The 24,656-nt window shown below is 35.6% G+C and overlaps 1 protein-coding gene across 16 annotated transcripts in view; it reads right to left on the bottom strand.

Moving 5' to 3' along the window:
* Nucleotides 1-24,656, bottom strand: part of LOC137244578 (zinc finger protein ztf-16) — an 85,859-nt gene that overhangs the window by 22,552 nt on the left and 38,651 nt on the right. Inside the window, exon 1 of one of the 16 annotated variants that reach the window (XM_067773777.1) lies at nt 8,570-8,673. The exons of the other annotated variants lie outside the window; for them this stretch is intronic. The gene's annotated coding sequence lies outside the window, so the exon portion shown is untranslated. Of the gene's footprint in view, nt 1-8,569; nt 8,674-24,656 lie in introns of those variants that run through there. 16 annotated transcript variants of the gene reach the window in all.

The following is a 24,656-nucleotide window of genomic DNA, read 5'->3' as shown; positions in this document are numbered from 1 at the left end:
GAAGTTCTATAGTATGCCAAAAGGACTCCCATACTTCCAAAGTTGCTGCATGACAGAAAGAGTCAGGTCGTCTCGGAGAAGCCAAACCAAAGTTAGCTATGACTCTTTGTTTCCCCAAGAGATTGAATGACATGACAAAGTGCTCCTTGACTGTGCCGCTAATTTATCGTAGCAATACCTTAGCCATATGTCTAAGCTCGTGAAGGGCTAAGAACTGCTGTCTAATGTGTTCGGTAATCATGTAGAGGAAGCGTACTTGCGCTGAAATTGTGTTAATATGTTCCATTTGCAAGGAACAAAAAAATACTTAGTGCTTGTAAGTCTCTAGGATCATGTGCTTGCTTTTTGTCTTAGGTATTGCAGCCCGTTTGGCATCTAAATACGCCTAAAATTTCATGTCAGTTCTCTAGCCGCATGTTACATAAAAACCGATCGAAAAATAAATTTATGTACTGTCATCTGGCTCTCAACTATTTATGAGGTATTAAGTTTCTAGCTCAATCGGAAGTCTCACAAAAATTGATCGCGTTATTTCTTCTGACCCGCAAGATTTTATTAATATCTAACCTGTACGACTATAGTGTTAACTACTTTGTATTCTTTATTTTAATTTTTAAAATAATTTTTATTGAGTTTTCGTGTTAACTTAAAATTTTTGAATAACTTCAAAAAAGAAAATTCTAATTAGTTGGAAAATATTTAAACTCAAAAATAAACAAAAATAAATTTTTATATTTCAAACCGAAAATAAACGATTTTTTTAAAATATCAACTTGAATGTTGATATATATACTGGCGATCCTACCAACGGACCTATATCTTTATTTGAAACAATTACTAAATATGACGCTTTACGTATCGCAAAACTAACCTATAAAATACCGCAAATAAAAGTGCAACTAAGTGACGTGCTATCAAAGAAAATTTGTTTTAGTTACCTGAACCAACTTCTGAAGAAATAACTTAATTGGATATACATATATATTACGTCTGATGGGTCAAGTAAAAACACCATCATCACAATACATCAGTGCTATGACAAAAAGCTCTAACAAACAAATATGTGATTTTTAAATTAATATACTAGAAAATAAAATAAAATAGATTTAATATTTACAAGAATTATTCAATGCAAAAATCAATGAATTTAAATTAAACTGCCGCTTAATTTTAATAAAAGATACCAAAAAATTGTGTACCTAAACGAAAATCGTGTTTATTAATAACAAAACTAAGAAGCTTAAAGTAATTTTAAAGAACTACTGACCCATTGGCAAAATATTTTCACTTCCTATCTGATATTTAAATCAACATATACTCTTGGCATTGAAGAAGTGAAAGAATATGCGAAAATGTTTGAAGTCGACTTACGCACATCATTTACTGTCTTTAATATTCAACGAAACATCGTCATTTTGTATACCATTTGTTGGAATCATTCGTAACCTTAACGTCCTCTTCACTAATTACAAAGCCATTGCATAATAAAACCATTGCATAAACAGCAACAACGATGTATTTAATTGTCATCACGTCAAAAAACGCAATTGATTCGCTTTACAATCATCAATCAACTACTTATTAATTTTAATATTTTTTTTACTAATTTAATTTTATGTAAGTATAATTTTTATTTTAATATCATATTAAAAATTTTCCAATTATAATTTAAATTAAAATTGTAAACCTTTTAAACTTTCAAATTTATTTTAAGATTATTTTTTATATTTTAACAATTTTAATATAAATTATTTAAATTTACTTATTTTTTATATAAAATTAAATATTTTATTTAAATTGTTAACTCCCTTTTTTTTCATATGGTTCTACGTTCACAAATACGAACCCGTAAGTTTACAAATTCGGAAAATCAAAACAACAACTATTCAAATAACACAATGACTCACAATACAACTCAAAATTCTAACATTAGTACAACACAAAACAACATCTCTAATATAACACAAGATACTTCAACACAAGATAACTTTACAAATATTTCTTCTACTAAATCTATTAAATTACCACAATTTTGGCAAGAATCTCCCGATGCCTGGTTTTTGCTTGTTGAAGGACAATTTGAAATTAACAATATCAATGATGATAATTTAAAATTTCAAAATGTTCTAATTACTCTTCAACGAGATACTATATCTAAAATTTTAGATGTTATTAACCCTCCTCCTCTTTTTAATAAATATGATACAATCAAAAAAATTCTATGTGAAAGATTTTCTCTTAGCGAAGAAAAACGATTAGAACAATTATTTTCAAAAACTGAACTTGGTAATCGTTCACCATCTGAATTATTCAGATTTATGAAATCACTTATAGGTTCTGACTCCATAGTTAGCCAAGAATTACTCTTTAAATTGTGGATTCGTAAATTACCACAAGAAATACAAATTCATTTGACTTCCAATAATAATCAAAACAGAGATGAAATTATTATTTTAGCTGACAAACTTTTTGATTTAATCAATAAACCTAATTCTTGCAAATCTCCTGTAATCTCAAGTATAAATAATAATATTTTAGAACAATGCGTTAAAAATTTAACTGAATTAACTACGGCTATTTATCAAAATTTAAATAAAATTTCTAATGATATTAATCAATTACAAATCCGTTCAAGATCTAAAGATAGAAATAAATCTAAATCTCGAAATTTTTCAAGATCAAGAAATTTTTCAAACAATCGTAAATTTAATTCACAAACAATTGTTGGTATCACAAAAAATTTAAGAATAACGCTCTTAAATGTATACCCCCATGCAATTTCAATCAAAATCATAATTCAAATTGCGAACAAAATTTAAACTGAAACGATCCATTATGACGGTGACGGATAATGGAACTATTATTAAACCTACTCGTCGCCTATTCATATTTGATAAATTCAATAAACTTAATTTTCTTATCGATACCGGCGCAGTTGTATCAGTTATTCCTTTTTCTAAATTTAAAATTTATAAGAGAAACTCGAATTTCCATTCATTATTGCGAACATTGATACACCAATTTTAGGAGCAAACTTTTTAGAAAAATTCGGAATTATTGTCAATATTAAAAATAAAGAAATAATGGATTCTACTACAAAAATTAAAGTTGCTGGATCTTCTGGATTTTCTGATATTTTCTCACTCAAAATTCCTATTGTCGAAAATAAGTTTTCAAAATTACTTAATGAATTTCCATCTATTACCTGTGAACCAGATTATACTAAAAAAGTTAAACACCATACGGTTCACAGGATAGAAACAAAAGGTACCATTTTCGAAACCCAGACGTCTTGATCCAATCAAACTTAAAATTGCTAAAGCTGAATTTGAATTTTTAGTTAAAACGGCTATATGCAGACCCTCAAATTCTCCTATTGCATCTCCACTTCATCTCGTTCCTAAAAAAGAACCAAATGATTGGAGACCTTGCGGAGACTATCGAAGACTTAATTTTATTACTACACCAGATCGGTATCCTTTACCACATATTCACGATTTAACAATTGATTTAAAAAGCAAACAATTTTTTTCCAAAATTGATCTTGTGCGTGCTTACCACCAAATTCCAATGGCAGAAGAAGACATTCATAAAACTGCAATAACTACCCCTTTTGGAATGTTTGAATTCGTAAGAATGCCTTTCGGTTTACGAAATAGTGCTCAAACTTTCCAACGCTTTATTAATGAAGTATTTTCTGATTTCGATTTTGTATTTACATAAATTGATGACATTCTTATTGCCAGTGATAATGAAGATCAACATATAAATCATTTAAAATCAGTTTTCAAAAGACTTGAAGAATATAATTTAAATATCAAACCTTCAAAATGTACTCTCGGTGTAAATAAATTAAATTTTTTAAGTTACAAAATTTCAGGCGAAGGTATTAAACCATCTTTAGATAGAATTGAAATCATAACAAATTATAACAAATCATAACAAATTATAACAAATTTTGAAAAACCAATTTCTATAAATAAATTACAAAAATTTTTAGGTATGATAAATTACTATCACAGATATATTAAAATGTTAGCAACAGAACTTAGTTCTCTGCATGAAATGTTAACACATGCAATTAAAAACAAACTCAAACAATTAAATTGGCCAATGAAACCACAACAGCTTTCGAAAATGTTAAAACACTTTTTGCTAAAAATACTTTACTTACACATTTCGACAAAAATGGTACTTTATCATTAGCAGTAGATGCATCAAATGTTGCTATTGGAGCAGTTCTTCAACAAACTAGCAATAATATACTAGAACCCTTAGCTTATTTTTCAAGAAAATTAACTACAACAGAAACTAAATATTCAACATTTGATCGTGAACTTTTGGCAATTTATAATTCAATTAAACATTTTAAACATTTTCTTGAAGGTAGACCTTTTACAATTTATACTGATCATAAACCTTTAATTCATGTTCTAAATTCTAAAGTAGATAGATCTCCTCGTCAACTACGTCATCTTGAATATATTGCTCAATTTACAAATGATATTCAATATATACGTGGAAAAGACAACATACTTGCCGACACACTTTCCCGTATTCAAGAAATAAATGCAATTTCAACTCAAGATATAAATTTAGAAACTTTATATAAAGAACAGCAAACTGATACATTTTTACAAAAAACCATTTCTGATCCAAATTCTAAAAATAATTTAAAAGAAATTCATATTCCAGTTATTAATTTAAACATATGGTGTGATGTTTCTCTACAACCTTTTCGACCTTATGTTCCACATTCTATGAGAAGAATTATATTTGACAAAATTCACTCATTATCTCATCCAAGTATAAGAACAACTAGAAAATTAATTCAAAATAAATATTATTGGCCTAACATGCGTAAAGAGATTAACGATTGGACTTCATCTTGCATCAATTGTCAAAAATCCAAAATTTCAAGACATACTAAATCTCCTATCCAAAAAATTCAAATAACATCAGGCCGTTTTGAACATATTCATATGGATATTGTTGGACCTCTTCCAGTTTCAAATGGAAATTGTTATATTTTAACAATTATTGACAGATTTTCACGTTGGCCTGAAGCTTATCCGATTAAAGATATTTCAACAAATACTATAGTAAAAACTTTTATTCAAAATTATATACCACGATTTGGTATACCATTAAATATTACAGTAGATCAAGGTTCACAATTCACCTCAAAATTGTTTACAGAATTAACTAAACTTTTAGGTTCTCATAAAATTCATACATCTCCTTACCATCCCCAAGCAAATGGCATGATAGAGAGATTTCATCGAACTTTAAAAGCAGCAATTATAACATCAAACGACTCGATTCATTGGTCTGACATTTTACCATTCATTCTACTTGGTTTACGAACTTCTATTAAAGAGGATTTAAAATGTTCATCTGCTGAACTTGTTTATGGCCAAACACTTAGAATACCTGGTGAATTAAATATTTCAAATAGTAATAAAGAACATGATTTTTCTAATGACGCTCTTCATAAAATAAGAGAATATTTTTCGCTTGTTCGTTCTAAAGTTTTTCATCATAACAAAGATAATTTTTTCGTTCCTAAACAATTAGAAAATTGTGAGTATGTTTTTGTTAAAGTTCTTCGTAAATCGCGGGTTCGAATATAACAACAAAAATTGTTCTTCGTAAATCTAATTTAGAATCACCTTATGAAGGACCTTTTAAAGTTATCTCTAAGAAACATAAAACATTTACAATTCAATACAAAAATACTATTAAAAATATTTCAATTGATTTACTTAAACCAGCAAACATACTTATTAACACTAATTTAAATACAAATACATTAAACAACAAAAAACAAAAAAAGGTTACATTTAATATTAATTAATAATTTGTTTGTTTCAAATTTTCTTGGAGGGGGAGTAAATATAGTGTTAACTACTTTTGTATTCTTTACTTTAATTTTTAAAATAATTTTTATTGAGTTTTCGTGTTAACTTAAAATTTTTGAATAACTTCAAAAAAGAAAATTCTAATTAGTTGGAAAATATTTAAACTCAAAAATAAACAAAAATAAATTTTTATATTTCAAACCGAAAATAAAAGATTTTTTTAAAATATCAACTTGAATGTTGATATAACGACACCTAGCGCACCTTTTTTGTCATATATGTTAAACTGTCACTGACGTCTGAAGCACATTTTAAATTTTGAGTCTCCATCTCACTGGGAATTTACCTAAAAACCGATCATTCCAAATGTCGTTCAAATTTTACATCGTATCGCCGAGCGAAAATTTTTCTTCTTGTGTTGCATTGTCTCGGGGCCCTGAACTAAGTGTAAGGTTTAGCTCAATGAGAAAGAACCTTAAAATCGATCGCAAGATATCCCTCGTTCGTATAGATTATCTAAAGATCTCTAACTATACATATCCCTTCCCTATATAGAAGAATTTTTTATCCTAATTATTGCATCTCGAAAAATGAAAAATATTTGATAATTTTTGCCAAGATGGATATACGAAATTTGACTTTATGATAAGAAATAGAAATTTTGGAAAATGTTTGAAAAAGATATCGGTTTGCGACCACGCCCACTTTAGAAAAATGTATCATCTTTGCGGTATGTAACTAAATTATACTGTTTATCACGTAAATAATGATATGGCGTAGCAAAGCATGAACCAATCACTAAAGATCCGTGTATTTGTGTTTTAATTTAGGGAAAAAGTTACTTTCAAATGACCGGCGTTTGAACTTTTTCAGTTTCTTTAGTTATGAACATTGTGTATAAAACAAGTGTGATGTCTTATCCGTCAACTACCTGATAGGATGTTCATAATGGCTACTTTTTAGGGTTTTGGCAGCATTTTGACAAGATATGGCGAAGCACACGGTCGACTATCTTCCATTCTATTTGTAATTTTGACGTATGTATATGCAGAAGATATCACACTTGTTTTATCCACAATGTTAATTTTCTTCATATTTTCGTTGAAGGTTTTTTCAACGTTTAAAAATGAATTTTTTCGATGTGATATTTGTGTTCTTATGAAGGAGAAATGAAATGCCGAACAAATAGTTTCTGTTGAATGCTCAGAAACACAACCGCAAATACTACTAAGGAATCTGCCATATAATAAGTCAGGCTTTTAGCATAAAAGATCATAGAAGGCTCTCAGAGTTATCCTTAAAGAAACAAAGTTGAGAAAGGAGAATCCCCAGGGAGTTACTCTGGCACAACTTCGATCTGGATACTGCAATACTTATCCAGAATCAACCCCGACATTTGCCATGCATCTAATATGTCTCCATATGACGCCAACCTTTTTTCAATTGCAATGTGAAACGAACGCCTTTAACACCAATGCCTCTTTGGTTCAACCTTGTTGAAACTGCAAGTTTCTTTAGACTTCTGTTAGTGGAAATTGATGACAACATCAGAGTTATCGCAACCAGTAGCCTAGCACTGTAGCAACAATAACAAGAAGGAAATGCACGTCATGACATCAGACATCGAGTTGTCTCCGCATTCGCCCCTCTGCTGCCTGCTGCACACACAAAAACACCCTATTTAGCCACGTTGTCAAAATATATTTTGAAGACGTTCCATTCTTGATAATGCCTGAAACGGTATTCGCATTATGGGGCTCACAGTGTGTGAGTTGACAAAAGAGTTTACGGACCCTGTGTGAAAAAGGTTCCTCATATTGTTTATATCAGACGGATGTAGAACTGCGTGAGTCAGTTCCCGCTATATGCTCGGATATATTGACTTCTGGCAATTCAATACAATATTTGACGTTGAGTATAATGTTAAGGAGTCATAAGGAGACATCCCTCAGCAGGTATGACTGCTGTATTCTAAAAGGCCTGCAACCTTTTCCATTGAGTTTCACATAAGCCAGCCGTCCATACTGACGACTCCTTACATGATATCGGCTGGCCAATTGCAAGCGGCTTAAAGATTTCGTTGCGCCTTAGTACTGTGGAGGAAGGGACACTAACCTCTGGCAATTGTTCGCCGGTGTTTTTATAATCCGTTGTTTATGCACAAAAACTGTCATTGGATAGAGCGTTGTGCAGTTTTTTTTTATAATTTTCTCCTAAATTTAGTTTATATTTACATTTTCTTACACAAATGTCAAAAAATATCAATAAAAGTGTAGCTCGAACAATCATTTCTTTTGTTTTCTTTCCCTTATATTAGATTTCGCTTAATTTCAAACATATTTCAAATGGTGACGTCATAGCACTTTTTGTTGTTGTCTTTAAAGAGTGATCTTTTACTGTTTTTTAGGTGGTAACTCTTTACACGGTGGGTTCTTTTTTTTTTAATTTAATACTATAAGTGCCATTAATCGAACACAATCGACCAATCATAACGAAATTTGGTATAAGGATTGTTTTTAGACAAAAACATAATAAAAATTTAATATAATATTTAAAATTGGGCGTGGCACCGCCCAAATTATGGAGAAGAAAGTTTAAAGGCTGGGCAAGCCGTACTTTGGAAGCAGTTAGTATCACTTTGCAATTTTGTAGAATAATGGTTCTTGGTATTATATTTACATTTGAGGAAATTTCTTTAACCAACATACCATTTTTTTTTTAGATTTCTCCAAGTTTTAACCATCACAAAGTTGGCAACATATTTGTTTAAAAAACTGTAAATGGTCCTGGTCCGCTCTTTTTACCAAGTGTTTTATAGCTGATTACAGAAGACGATATTGGCATATTTATAGGTAGTATATTTCAGCTCTCATATTAATTAATGTTCTTGAAATTTCTTTTCAAATGTATCCTAATATTTTTATGAAACCGCACGCTGGGTATACAATGTTCGGTTTCGCCCGAATATAATTTTTTATTAAACTGTATTGAAACATATAAAGTAACGAGTCCCAACAACATCAATTTTCGTCGTGCTCTTTTTTATTTTCCCTTCAAATTGTCGGGATGGGACCTACATATTTTCTGGAAGGCAGATGAATTTTCACTGAAAAGCTTTTCATGGCATACACTTGAGTGCTTACCTAGGGCGACTTCGCTTTTAAGATTTTTTTTACAAATTTACAACACTATTTTCTAAATTTTTGATGTTGCTTTGCACAGAACCCTGGGTTTGGTAGGCGAAGCACCCTACCACCACTTCCTTCAAATAGCTTGGTTGTACGGTTTTGTTTTCCTGGTCTGAGCATTAATTTAAAACTTTTCAACGAACTTCGTGCAAGCTACTGATTTTAAGTAAATTTTTTATCCTTAAAGCACCTAAAGAACCTAATTTTATATTAGTCATATTCTTATGTGCATATGTAGTGTTATGCACAGTGAATTACATTTACTAAATATTCCTACGATATATGTATGTGAAAAATAGTTATGTATACAAAGGTCCATAACCATTAATAAGGCCCATCTAATTTAGGTTTAATGTCTATTTATTTTACTGGTTTGTTGACTTGGTGGTCACCCGATTTTTGTGCGGCATAATCTAGCATATAAAAATGCTAAGCAGATGTGTCACTGACATACTGACATGAATAACTTCAAAGTGTTAAAGAGTAGAGTAGAAAAATAGAAAACGAAATACGCTCTCTCATACCAATTCGTTTACCAGCACACCAAAGCATGTGAACTTTCTGTATGTTGCTTTGTACCTATGAACATACTATATGTATGAGTTATAAATACTTAGTTATCTACCTACGTACATATGTATAAGTGTGTGATACATTTTCAACAAGATACTATTTATGAATTTGGGATATGAGCTAGTTTTATTTCAAAACTTGACCTAATGACTTGGTTGTGATGTAGATGAGGAATACACAATCATTTGTACTTTAAAATGTGCATGTTGTTGTTGTTGTTGTTGTTCTTGTTGTAGCGATAAGGTTTCTCTCCGAAGGCTTTGGGAAGTGTTATCGATGTGATGGTCCTTCGCCGGATACAGATCCGGTACGCTCCGGTAACACAGCACCATTAAGGTGCTAGCCCGACCATCTAGGGAACGATTTATATGGCCACATTAAACCTTCAGGCCATCACTCCCTCCCCATCCACAAGTTCCATGAGGAGCTTGGGGTTGCCAGAGCCTCGTATGTTAGTTAAACAGGATTCGCCGCGGATAGGTGAGGTTGACAATTGAGTTTGGGGAAGCTATATATTGCGCTGGCAACCTAAATGGGTTGCTCTACACAGCCCCTTGAATCTGGTATTTTATTCGCCTATTACGACAGGCATACCTAAAAATGTAAGGCGCGATAACCTCCGAAGAGATCTAAGGCCGAGCTTCTCTTCCAATTTGCGTCGTGCTCCTCTTGATTTTTCCCTACAAATTGGCCGGACGGGACCTACATGTTTTATGCCGACTCCGAACGGCATCTGCAAGGCAGATGAGTTTTCACTGAGAGCTTTTCATGGCAGAAATACAATCGGAGCGCTTGCCAGACACTGCCGAGGGGCGACCCCGCTTAGAAAAATTTTCTTCTAATTGAAAAATCTTATTTCTAAAATTTTGATGTTGCTTTGCCCGGGAGTTGAACCCAGGGCATACGGTGTGATAGGCGGAGCACGCTACCATCACACCACGGTGGCCGCCACGACAGGCATACCTACCGCGGGTATATTCTGACCTCCTAACCCGCTGTGCAACGTGCATAGAAATATATATTTAGAATTCGTTTTATGTATCTATATTGATCAGCTTTTGTGAGTGCATCTTTGCAATTTCATATCAGCAAAGAAACGTTTAAAATAGCCTAAACAAAAAATATGTTCTTTGTACATATTTACTATCATAAAAACCGTTTCACTCCAAAATTTGTTCACGTCCGGGTTTTCATTGCGAATTTAAACTCCAGTTAAAGTTGACTAGAAGTCAACGCTGCCTCTTTGGCCGCTTAAACTGAGAAGAGCAGTAAAATATTATTTATCGACCAAAATGGCAAGGGTAGATATATATACTACAATTAACTTTAACTTGACTTTAAACACTTTCTGAAAAGCCGGGCCTTAAAAGCTTAAAATGAGCTCCACATTTGGCTCATCACCAATACAAAAATGCCTTCCACAGTGGTTAATGAGTTCTAAAGCATATGTACATATATAGTTTATTAAGACGCCGTTACGCCAACAAAAGTATTTCATCGAATTTCAGTAAGGACTTTGTTGCTCATACGCCATGGTGTATGTTCATCACCCACTAAGCTTTTGCGTGGCGAATAGATTGGTTGACGCGAAAAACAATGTAAACGAAAAAATTTGAAGTTTTAAAGATGGTAAAAAAAGTTTCTAACGATGCGCATGATTAGATTCTTACTTATACCTTATATTAGGTCGCTTTCATATATGTATGTCCGCAAAATTCAGCGCAATATTGGGAAATCTTGCTATCGATTTTTGAGGAATTTGGATATTTTGCAATCGAGTTTTAAGTAACCTCCCAGCGAGCTAGATATTTCTCTCATTAAGCTGGAAACTTGAAACCTTACACTTAGTCTAACGCACCAAGACATTTTTTCATTTAAATAATGTCCGCTAGCACACGAGCAAGGTTATTAGAAAATATATACGATATTCGGAATCTTATGTTGCCCTTTAAGTAACTTCCTGCTGAACTAGCGACTTGAAATCTAAAATGCGGTTAAGAGTTTAATTGCAGTTTAACACATATGACAAAAAGTCGCACGGAACAGATGGTATGCAATCAATATTTGAGAGATTTCGATTGAGCTACAAAAGAAATATCTCTCATGTAGTTATTTATAAGTTTCATACCAAACGCGGGAAGTTTCGAAATCACGTTTCAACAAAATTTCCATTGAGCTATAAACTTACCCATTGTTTGGCGAATGAGTCAAGATAATAAGAAAATGCAAACTAAAATCGCTCCCTGCAGCAACTCGTACTAGTTCCAAACTAGCACAGAACTATCGCATTAAGAGGCAGTTCTAGTTCCAATTCTGTCCTAGTTCTAATTTATGTATGTACTGCGAAACTGTCGTTTTGCGTGACTATCTCGCATTTTCTCTGCAGAGCTATTACCAAAAGTACTGCTACGAGGCACACTGAGGTATTTAGGAAAATAAAGCACCGTTAGAAGTTTGAGTCTATATTTTAAATCGGTCATCGGTCTATGCAGGTTTTTTAACGTTTTTCAAGAAAATTTGAAACCATTCAATTTGCTACGTCTGATTTCAAAATACCGCGGTTTATATTCAAAACCAAATCGAGGTTTTGGTGGGCCTGTCAAATTATAGAAAATACGACACAAAAGAATAAATAAATTACAGAGAGTTTGAAAATTACACTGAAAAGATTGAAATTGCGTTTGAAAATTTCGACATCATCAGAAGCTGAGCTAAATTATTTCACTAAACAAGACCAAAAAATTTTAAACATCAAAAGAAGGCGTTGCTTGTAAATTATCAAGAAGAAGCAATCAGCTGATGAGATAACAACACCTTGTACTGAATTCGCCTTGAATCAAAAGAAAAAAATACTCACAACTTTTTCAATTTAGAGGAGAAGGAATGAAATAATTAACTTTGTTAGATCATTTCTAGAAAAAAAGAAGATAAATAAATTTTAACTGTCAATAACAGGTATTGGATGATTGCAAAAATTTTTCTTTTTAGTAGAAGTCATTGGTTTCTTGTTGCAGTATTTTAAGAGATGCTATATTTTCCAAAATTATCACAGTTTATATCTGCTAAACAATTCCACATGAATTTCCTTACAGATTTTCATAATACAGAGATTAGTGATGTTTGTGTGTGTATGCTAAATTTAAGCGATCACATGTTAGTTGCGCTTCTTGTTAAGGTTTACAATGGCTTTGGTTCAATATGGACTAAATTTGAAACAAAATTTGGTTTCAAATCAAAATGCTTTGGGTTTGAAAATTGAACAATGCAGGAGTTTCAGTTTTAAACCATTCATCTTAAAAGCAAACCCCTTTCAGTTCTTTATTTGAAGTCCCAAACAGTTTTAAATATAGGTTAAAACTTTTAACCGTAATGAAACGTATTCGTTATATACGGTTGACTGTAATTACCGCTGTGTGACACAAGGCAAACATATGTACATATATGTATGGCCACTTATGCATACTAACACTTCTTAATGTGGCCTACATAATTAATATAACATAATATTTATTATATTTGGGTTAACCGGGTGGCCTCTAATTTATCAAAGGAAAGGAAAAGATTAATCTGTTACGTTGTTGTTGGTAAACATTCATTTAAAGCTTAATTTATCCATGCATACATACGAGTACGAATGTGTGTAGTATGAATTATTTCTTTTATTGAAACCAGTTTTTTTTTCTAATAAGATGCATGCATTTCAAACAGAAAACCTCCAGCTATCCAAGTACATATCAACGCGCACCATAAAAGCGTATGCATAAGTACATGTATATATATGTATATATACGTATGTATTTCAAGATGAACCGTTTCCAACCTTGAATCAAATGTTGAAGATCGGTTTTGCTACACGAAGGCTTTTTTATTTTCTTGATCGGAGTGAGCGATTAAAAGAAGAGCATTGGATTAGATGAAGATGTGATGTATCAAAATTTAGTTCAGCATTAAAAAAATTAATTCAAGTTTCCATATCAGCTAGCTTAGGTACACAACTTCTGAAGATTTCATGCAAACTTTATTATGAATTCGACATTTTTATATACTTTACACTTGCATCACATTAAGAATACTTTGCTTACTTATTTACTTAATTGGCGCCAGTCGCTTTTTCGCTATGCTAACTGGCACCAATTGGACACACCAAGGGAATTTCAATCGTTTTCCACCTGCTCCTTCCAGCGGAGTCTGGGCCGCCCTCTTCATCTGCTTCGATAGGAGGGCTCCGATAAAAAAATACTTTACTCATCACTTAAAAGAAATTAGTTTAGCAGCGCAGATAGATCAATTTCGAAGGTTGCTAAGCCTTCATCATCAGTACGCTTTAAGCACATTGCTTTGGTTTGTTTGACTGATAAATCGCTCCTTCTATTCCTCTTTACTAACTATGTACGTTGCGCAAATCACTGATGATTTTGGATTTTTTGGTTATTGTCAACTACTTTTTGACATTTCCATGTCCTTTTGGTTTATTAAAAATTGGTTTTGTTTTATCGGCCTATTGATAAATGATTCCAGCTTTGAATTAATAAATTGATACCTAAATACATAAATAACCTAAATCATTGAAAACTGCCGGTAAGGGGTGCAAAAGAATCAAGTAAAAGGTCTTAGTTTGGGCGAAACCTAAATCAGCTTGCGCTCTCGTATACAAAGAAAAAACGTTTCTTCTCTTGGAATTTTGTCCTTATTGTTCAACTTTGATATTGTGACGAATATGAGTGACACTAAGTGACACTCACATCCCTAGTCTGATGCTAAGTAAATGAAGTCACAACAACAATAAAGCAGACAGTCACTTGTAGCTACATAAACGAATAAAACATTTTGTCTACAAATATGTACGTACACGCAGCAGAGAATGCTCCCAAAAGTATGCAATTGTAATTGTTGAAGTGTCGCTCACAAATAAACGCATATGAGAAGCTATATTTATATCTGTAGTTATAATTATATGGCGGTAGCCAAGTAAATTCTGGAAGAGCCTAGAAGATGCCACGAGGAAATCATAGAGTATAAAAGCACCAGCGGTAGAGGCGCTATAATCAGTTTTTGATTCAGCACGCAATCTGTCGGGCAATAGTATAGTTTCATTATTAAGCAGGCTAGTGCAAAGTATAAGTGTTATTGTGAAGTACTTTAATAAAGGCCATTTTTCCATTATTCAATATTGGAGTTATTTATTCAACAGTTTAGCGATACGAACGTTAGCAGAAGATTGCAAATCGGATTTGCCAGTAAATTCGTTACAATATTGAAAGTTTTGTGAATAGCTTAATTAAAAGAAGCGGACCAGGACTACTTACACTTTTCTTTTTTAATTTTCGTACCATGCACTAATGTATCTATAACCGTAATGAAGTTACGTGTCATAAATATATATTGCCAATCTTGTGATTGTTAAGGTTTTAGGCAACATTTAAAAAAAAAAATGGGGTGTGGTCTCTGTGGGTGTGTGGAAATTCTTCTCTTATCTAGATATTATATCAACCGATTTTGTTAGCTTTCATATAATGGGAATGACATCACTCCCATGCTAAATTTCTTCTGAATGCGGGCGATGCTAAGGCCATTTTCCAAAATTCTTTAAAAAATTCTATTTTTCGCTCAATTAAAATTAATTTCGATGCTCATAATTTTCATATAATGAAGTATATGTATGTCTATCTAGATTGTTTTATGTCATTACGTACTACCGTTATCCAATTAAAATTAGAATACCTTTGCGTACTAGTAACTTCTGATACATTGTAGCAATTCTGGAAAGTTCCAGTAGAATATTAGTTTAGGTACCTAAATTTAAGCTAACCCGGCCTAAGAGCTATTTTTAAAATTTGTCAGAAATGTATGAAGTTAAAGAATCTGCTAAAATCTGCTTCAAAAAATTTATTTTAAACAATTTTTCGCAGGAGAGTCAAAACTTGAACATAAACGAGATAGACGTATTACCTCAGATACTGAGTCCGCTCAACTAGCTGATTTTCACTATAATGTTTAGTTTAATATTATCGATGTTAAATATTAAGGCTCGAGTCGCGACAGAAAGAAAGGGAGCATCATAAAGGGCTTCGTTAAAAATGAACGAAACAAGAAGAGCATGTGAAAGCTACAGCGAGTTGAAAAGGGAAGCGAGGCGGCTTTACAGGAACAACAGATCTGAGGCAGAAAGACGGTAGTCGGAGGAGCTTAAGCTGCTAGCCTGTAAGAACGAAAACGGTGCCCCCTTACCTATGCCTAGGGAGTACTGAGATTATGGAGTGAACAGAACCTGTCCTCCTAAATGAGAACAGCGTTATACAGGGAAGACTAATCTGATCCCGCAATCGATGACTATGGAATTAATGTTCACACATCCGATTATGACGAAGTCAGAATATCAATAACCAAAGGAATAAGCAACAAGGCCGCAGGCACTTCTGAATTGCTTGCGGAGCTTTTCAAATGCGGGGAGACCGTAGGACGCATGCATCAGCTTCTTTGCAAAATATGGCGAGGTCCTCAAACTGCGCCAACTATCACGGAATTAACTTTCTTAATTTCGCGTATAAGGCCGTCTGTGCAAAATGACGTTATACAATACCATGAGCTCAGTTAATTGGGAAAGACTTATCCGAGCTGTTCGAAACTAAACCAGGTTTTAGGCAATGCAACCCCCTATCGTGCGATTTTATGCAGCAGAAAATTGTGCTAGCTCTGCTACCTAACCGCTCTTAAACAATTTTATATCATGCTGACGACATTGACATCCGTGTCTTGGCAACCACGCAACTGTTGACAGCCATAATTTCGAAATAGTAAAAGACTTTGCTTATTTGGGAAGCAGCGTTTACACAAACAACTACGCCAGTCTTGAAATACAGAGAAGAATCACTCTTGCCAACAAATGCTACTTTGGACTAAGTAGGCAATTGAAAAGTAAAGTCTTCTCTCGGTGAACTAAGTTAGATCATGCACTATTATTCATTTATCCTCCTCAGGGAGTGCCCTTCAAAAGATTTTTTTTTAAAGCACAGCGGCTACGCTGGCTAGGCCATGTTAAGAAAGTACTTTTATCGAAACCCCCTATGGAAGCCGAAGAGAGGGCGGCCCACTCTGCTAGAAGGAGCAGGTGGAAAACAATTTAAATTCCCCTGGTCTGACAATTGGCGCTAGATAGCCCAACGAAGAAATACTGTCACGACTTGTTGGACGACAAAAGTCGTTTAAGCGGTTAGGGACCTTATATTTCATAGTAAATAATACTAGATTGGTTTTCCGCTTTTGCGGTTGACCCGACTGCACATGCCCAGGCATGTACATGCCGAAGAGCCGGATCCATCAGAGAGCTGATTGTTGTTAGGCATCTGCCGCTTATGATGACTGGTCCTCCGTCAAAGCAATTGGTTTATAACTAGCATCCATAGCATTGGTGATAGCACCCCACCCTACGGCGTTCCTCTGTTTACAGATATTAATGGGGTCTATTACAATGTGATCATTCTGCAGCTTAACATGGAGCCGATCCAATTTGTTAAAGCTGTATGAACTTCAATCAATTTGAGACTGTCCATGATTGCTTTTATCGAGATATTGTCGAAAGCTCCGGCTATGTTCATAAAAATATATTCCTGGTATTCCAGGGCTTTCTCTATATTCATGACCACCTTTTGCAATGCAGTATCGACTGACTTGCCTTTGGTGTAAACGTGTCGTGGTGAAGAGATAATTCCTCGATCATATTTGATTTTATATGCACATCTATTAATCTCTCTAGCAACAGAAAAGATGTCAAACTAATAGACCTGTAGTCTTTCGGATGCAGGTGACTGGCTTTTCCCGCTACCGGTATGCAGTCCACTCGAGCCGTTCTGAAAGATTGCGGGACGTGATTCAGTTGTATGCCACCCTCAAATATTATTCTTAGCCATTCTATAATCGTTCCACCGGCCATCTGCAGCATAGCAGGAAATATCCCATCTAGACTCGGCGATTTGAACTTGGCACAGCGTTTATTGCCCATTCCATTTTGGTATTTGTCACCAATCCTGGTACCTCTAGCTTCGTATTAGGATTTTAGACGTGATTACATAACTTTTTCAATGGGAAGTGCGTGTTAACAAGTGCCTCAAAGGACTCTTCACTACTTCATCGTCCTTTTTTATTAGTCTTGCCGTTTCGCTGCAGCAGTCTATGTCGGCACAGAATTTCTTCCATGCAACCCGCTTTGAACTTTTGATTTCACATTTACAGATCCTCAAGAGATCTCTGTATTCTTCCCAGCACTCCCCACTTTCCGCAAATTTTGCCAGCTTAAAAATCTCTTTCACCTATCCCCTAAGAAGAGTCCGCTCCTTACTCCACCATGATGGCTTTGCTTTCCCCTTGAATCTTCTCAGAGTACAAGCTTTGTTACACGCAGTTGCCAGCGCATTTCATAAGAACTTGTTGCACAGCTCCAACTGGTCTACGGTGGTAATCTCTTTAGGCTACCCAAGTCTTCCTGATACACTTTTATGAAATGTGTACCACTCCGTTGCCCTGGGTTCCTAAAGGTTTTCCCCTTCTCTACACTCTTAAGAGAGTTTCTGAAGCTAATATATGCATGGTCAGATATATCTTGCTCAGAACTCAATATGATATCAAGCACATTGCCTGACGTAGGCCCAACATATTGTAACGAATTTACTTGCAATCCTCTTATTTGCCCTTTTGCTAAGTTCGAATCACTAAACTGTTGAATAAATAACTCCAATATGTAATAATGCAAAATGGCCTTTATTAAAGTACTTCACAATAACACCCAAACTTGCTTAATAACCAAACTAATAGCTTAAATGAAATTGACTTTCAAAATAATACTGCTATTGCTCGCTAGATATCGTCTTAATCGAAACTCAAATCAAACTGAATTCCAGCGCCTCTACAATTGCCGCCTTTTATACTCTTGGATTTCAAGGTTCGCATCTTCTAGGCGCTTCCAGAATCTACTAGTCCAGCAGCTCTCAAACTTCTCAGCTGTAACTACAATTGCACAATTTTATAGTTTTTCTCATTGCATACTTTCAGGAGTATCTCAAATATATGCATGTGTTTGTACATTGACTCTCCGCTGTTCGTATACGTACATGGTACATATGTGTAGACGCAATTATTGTTTCGTTTATGTAGATACATACTGATTGATCTATGAATGTGAATTCACGTCACTGCTTAGCATCGGCTTAGAGACGATAGCATCGCTTAGTGCTGCTAACATTCGTTACACTGCTCTCCACCTAAGTCTGATCGTCCCGATCAGACAAATCTCTCGATCTATACGCTGCCAGCCTTTCCAAATGAACCACTCTTCTAATCCGTGGTTTCCCAGTGGTTTGTATGCGATAGATGGTATCACTGATCTTCTTCACAACTTTGTACGGGCCTTCCCAACTGCACCGAATCTTGGATGGAACACTTTTCCGCCGGCGAGGGTTGTATAACAGTACCAAAGCTCTCTCCAAGAAACCTTCCGAATTTTTGTTCTCATTGTACCTGCGTTTCATCTTACTACTCATTAGTCTTGATCGTTCCCTCGCACTCTGTTGTTTGGCCAATGAACTTCTTCGCCGAGCTTGCACTTGACGGATTGACTTTGCATCATCATTATCGTCTGGACGTTTCCAAACAGTAGTGCGCTGGCTTGAAACCACCCTTGCATTCCATCTCAAAAATTCTTTCAGTTATTTTAGTGCGTCCATTAGGCTTTGTCGATGCCGGTCCCTTTTCTCGTAGGTACTTTTAATTTCGGTTTATTTGGCCCATTCGATCCATCAACCTTTTCTTTTGACTTTCGTGGCCTTTGTCGAGTCTTCTCCACCATTACTCGATTACTGCTGAACCCTTTCTCCAACTTGAAGTTAAGTGGTATATCCTGGTTCTCATAACGCATCACCCTTCTCTGCATATCGATCTTGATGTCGTGGTCAACCATGAAGTCCACTCCAAATATGACTTCTTCAACGATCTTCGCCACACCGAATTTGTGAAGAACCGTGACCTTTCCAATCAAGACTTCACATATCACTTCTCCCTGAACTTGGTTATACTCGCCAGTGACCGTACGCAACTTTGCTCCAGGTAACGGTTTCATTCTCCTGTTGACCAAGTCAGATCGGATCAAGGAATGAGATGCGCCCGTATCTACAGTCAGTACACGTTCTTTACCATCCACATTCCCTCTGACGGTAAGACTGCTTGATTTCCTTCCAATTTCCGACACAGATATCACAGGACATTCAATAGCCGGGGCAAGTTTTCGTTCTTTACATCCGACACGCTCTTGCTCATTTCCTCAAGCTTTGCGTTTACGGCCACCCCCATTGTTGGAACTACTTCCCGCATTTGAAGCATTTGATACCTTTTTCACTCCGCTTTTGGGATCCTTTCAGCGCCTCCAATATTGCGTCTACCCACTCTGGCCTTTCTACTTCCATACGGCGTGCTTTGAAAACTGGCTTACACAGAAGCAATGCTGTTTCTTGAGTCAGTGCATGGGATACCGTTTCTGCGAATGTAGGTTTTGGGTTTGCATATGTCGCTCGCTTCGTTTCTACGTCCCGTATGCCATTTATAAAACTCTGGATTTTTACCCTCTCGGTGTACTCCACGGGTGCGTCCGCATTTGCCAAATGTGCCAACCTTTCAACATCCGAGGCAAACTCCTGCAAAGTGTTTTCTATGCTCGCTTTCATAACGTCTCTCGACAGCGGCCATCAATGCTTCATAGCTGTTCCCGTCGTACTCTGGAATAGTCTGTAAGATTTCGGCAGCTGGTCCTTTCAATGCTACGAAGAGTGCAGCAACTTTATCTTCAGCATTCCAGTTGTTCACTGTTGCGGTCTTCTCAAATTGTAGCTTAAAGACCTGGAAAGGAATAGAACCGTCAAAGGATGGTGTTTTTACCTTTGGATTACTCGTTGAAACTGCTGGGCGATTTAGTTGCAACTGCTCGATACGTCCTCTCAAAACATCCACCTCGGCCTCGATTTTTTCTTCAAACTGTAAAATTTTTGTATCTTGCGCCTCCAACTTCGAGGAAATACGACCTTCTTGCTCTTCCAGTTGAGCAGAGATCTGCGATGATATCTGTGCTGAAATTTGCGCTGACATTTCGGATATTCGTGCCTCTTGTGCTCAAATCTTCGCTGTTATTTCAGATGACATTTCTGCAATACGTGTCTCCTGTGATTCCATCTTGGATGCCATATATGTCTTCTGTTCTTCTAGCTGTGATGACATATTTGTGGATATTTGTGATGACATTTCTGCTATACCTGCCTCTTGCGCTTCCAGTTGGGATGCCAATTGCGACGACATTGATGCTACTGTCGATGTTTGTGCAGATATTGCAGCCAATATCATGTTCAAGTCTGTGCTCGTAACTGTCTGCAATGTTTCGTTTTTCTCTTCAATTGTTGTTGTCTCGTCGACATCAAGATGAAAGACATACTCTTCCACGTTAATTCCTTCTGCTTCCATTGCCTCTCGTAGTCGTGCCTGAAGTTCGAGTTTAATGCCGGTTGTATTCAAACCACGGCTCTCCAACTCCTTCTTCAGTTGCTGGATCTTCAATTCACTGAACTTTGCCATGTCCTTGTTGTCCTCTGGAATTTATTCAACAATTCCTCTTCTGACACCAATTGTGACGAATTTACTTGCAATCCTCTTATTTGCCGTTTTGCTAATCACTAAACTGTTGAATAAATAACTCCAATATGTAATAATGCAAAATGGCCTTTATTAAAGTACTTCACAATAACACTCAAACTGTGCAACGAATAGCTTGCTTAATAACCAAACTGATAGCTCAAATGAAATTGACTTTCAAAATAATACTGCTATTGCTCGCTAGATATCGTCTTAATCGAAACTCAAATCAAACTGAATTCCAGGGCCTCTACAATTGCCGCCTTTTATACTCTTGGATTTCAACGTTCGCATCTTCTAGGCGCTTCCAGAATCTACTAGTCCAGCAGCTCTCAAACTTCTCAGCTGTAACTCATGGCGCAACGATACAAGGTGGCAGCATGGGACAGCTAATTTTAAGCTTTTTTTATTTGATTTGATACATCAAAATACGGCGCAGTACGATTTTGACATTTGTCCATCGAATTTACAAAAACAAAGTACATGAAATTTTTATTTATGTTTGTAGGTATGTCACCATGCTGCCACCTTGTATCGTTCCGCTATGCTGTAACTACAATTGCACAATTTTATAGTTTTTCTCATTGCATACTTTCAGGAGTATCTCAGATATATGCATGTGTTTGTGCATTGACTCTCCGCTGCTCGTATACGTACATGGTACATATGTGTAGACCAGGGCCATTCAAAACTGAAAGTGCATCTGTATTAGTGAGAGCGCAATCATCGCGATGATCGTGCGGGTGAATTGATTTTTCATTTAGTCGCTTACTAGCAAGCAACGAGCTAACAACGAGCATATGTATCGCGCATAATTTTTCATACATATTTTGATACCGATCTGCCGATACCCACCACCATTGTAAATTTTACCAAGTAGCGCAACTAACAGCTGATCGGTGAAAATTCACACGCACAGTTCTCGACTCAGTTTCAAAAAAAACTTTAGATTATTTAATTCAAATTTTAAAGTGAGATAATCCTTACAAATTTATGTACACAGAATATATATGGCGTTTTTGTTGTTATTAAAACAATAGTTTTATTTATATTAAAGCTTTTATCATTTTTTTTTTTAACTTTGAAAAATCTCCGAACACCATTCCTTCATTATATGACATTCGACTGCCTAGTCCACTGCCTTCCACACTATTCGCAACATAACCTCTACTTAAGCTGCCAAACTATATAGTAAACAATGCCCACCACTGATGTTGCTACGCCAAGTGCTAAGCGACGACTAATGCGGCAGTTACCCACCGACGTGTGCCGTACGTAAGGACGTTTGTCGTACGAAGCACGTTTGACCGAACTCTCAAGCCCGTAGGAATCAATGTGTGCGTTTGTGTAAATGTACATAACATATTTGTGTGTGTATTGTTTACAGACAAGCACTGTTGCCATTGTCCATTTTGCATGTATGCTTATGGAAACATCAACTTTTTCCAATTTAATTTTTGATATTGTAAAAGGCCGGAATACATATTAAATAAGTATAAATAGATTAAATATTTATAATCAGCACTTTTACATAATTATTTCGAATTATTTCCACAATTTTTCAAACTTTAATTAGGCGTTTTTGCATAAAACTGCAAACGGTCAAAAATTAGCGCACAAAAGTTTACTAGGCAACTCTGTCTAGTGAGAGAGCGATCAGCTGACACGTTCTTACGGAAAAAATCAAAATTGTTTTGATTTCTACGTTCCGGGCTACGTACGTACGGGCGTTGCACGTCGGTGAGTTTTCGTTTACATTGCACACTCATAAGATAGGTCGTGTCAGCTGACACGTTTTTTCTACGTACGTTCGTGGGTAACTGCCGCATAACTCAATTAACGACGACAGAGCGAATCATATGCGTGTGACTTGAGAGGGCACAATTGTGCTATGAAATGAATGGCCCTGGTGTAGACGCAATTATTGTTTCGTTTATGTAGATACATAGTGATTGATCTATGGATGTCAATTCACGTCACTGCTTAGCATCGGCTTAGAGACGATAGCATCGCTCAGTGCTGCTAACATTCGTTACAATATGTATGCACGCTACCCCTGTTGGCTACCTGTAGACTACTCTGTAGTATAAAATAAAACGGACTCACCTCTATAATTTATAACTTCTCCTTCACATAAGCTGTGATGCGCATTCTCATCCGCGCCTAAGACAAGTCGTCCTCTGCACCCTTCTAGATCCATCAGCCTTTGGAACTCCTCTGGTGGGGCCTCCACGTTGTGGGCCATGTAGGAGGATGCCAGAACTAGGGACGGTTATTTCTTCCCCTATATTGCGACCACCGCTAGGCTTCGGTGCTGAGGGTAGATAGCATACACGAGTGTAGGTGTTTCTTACCGTGACTGCAGCTCTAACCCCGCTTTCCATATTTGCGTAATAAACGCTGAGTTTCGAAGTTGACTTTCGACAAAACTGTGTATGAACACCTCTTACACATTTCTCTGTCTGTCCCCCTGTCTGAAATGACACCAGTCGAAAACTCTCGAACCCGGCTTTTGATTTTTTTTTCGTTAATATACATAACCAAACCATTAGTGTTCCAGCTTTTTTTTCCAAATTCCGAGATTTTCCTTCCCTTCTTTACCTTAAATTACGGTGTATACATACTTCAGTGCACTAAAGCACTGGCCGTGGCTGTACATTTTTTGCAAAATGTCACCTTCCTTACCGCGGTGCCATCTGAAAGTGATGCACCAAGGGAAGTGATTTTTACGTCATTACCTCATTTTTATATTGACAAAACATGAAACACACATTACCCGTGCTTGTATGATTTGTTCTGGCAATAGCTTCATGGTTTTTTTATAGAAAAAAGTGTAATGAATTCTCTTCCGCCAATGTGATTAATTCATATTTTTATATGTGAATGTATGCATGCATGACTTTATCGGAACTTGACATATTTTTGACGTTTCAGCGATTTGAAAGTGGGTGACATTGTTCCTGTTATGCGACATAGGCCAAATACAATATAATCCTACATGCCTGCCTTACAGTCTCACCCAACAAAAACAACATAGCACATTTTAACAGAACGAAGTCGGCATTCAGAACTAGTAGTTCAATGAGAGCGAAAAACAAAAACACACATACATACATACTTATATACGTAGTCACATATAAAAATACGAATGAAAGGTGAATAAGAATTGTGCTTAACAGTAATACAACAACAACAGCAACAGTTTATTTTTGCTTTTCGCGCCGTACTCCCCAGTTAGAAAGTGGAACAGGAATTTCCCTCATTATGGTAAAGCAGAGAGAAATGAATGCGATCGGCAGAGTAGCTAAGCGTCGGCTTATCACGGCATTCAATGCACGCAACTATACTAACAAATTTACATAGTGGCGCT

This window comes from Eurosta solidaginis, chromosome 3 (assembly GCF_040869045.1).
Source record: "Eurosta solidaginis isolate ZX-2024a chromosome 3, ASM4086904v1, whole genome shotgun sequence".
In the NCBI taxonomy this organism is placed as follows: Eukaryota; Metazoa; Arthropoda; class Insecta; order Diptera; family Tephritidae; genus Eurosta; species Eurosta solidaginis.
Note: the sequence above shows the minus strand (reverse complement) of the source record. Positions and strands in the feature narration are given on the sequence as shown.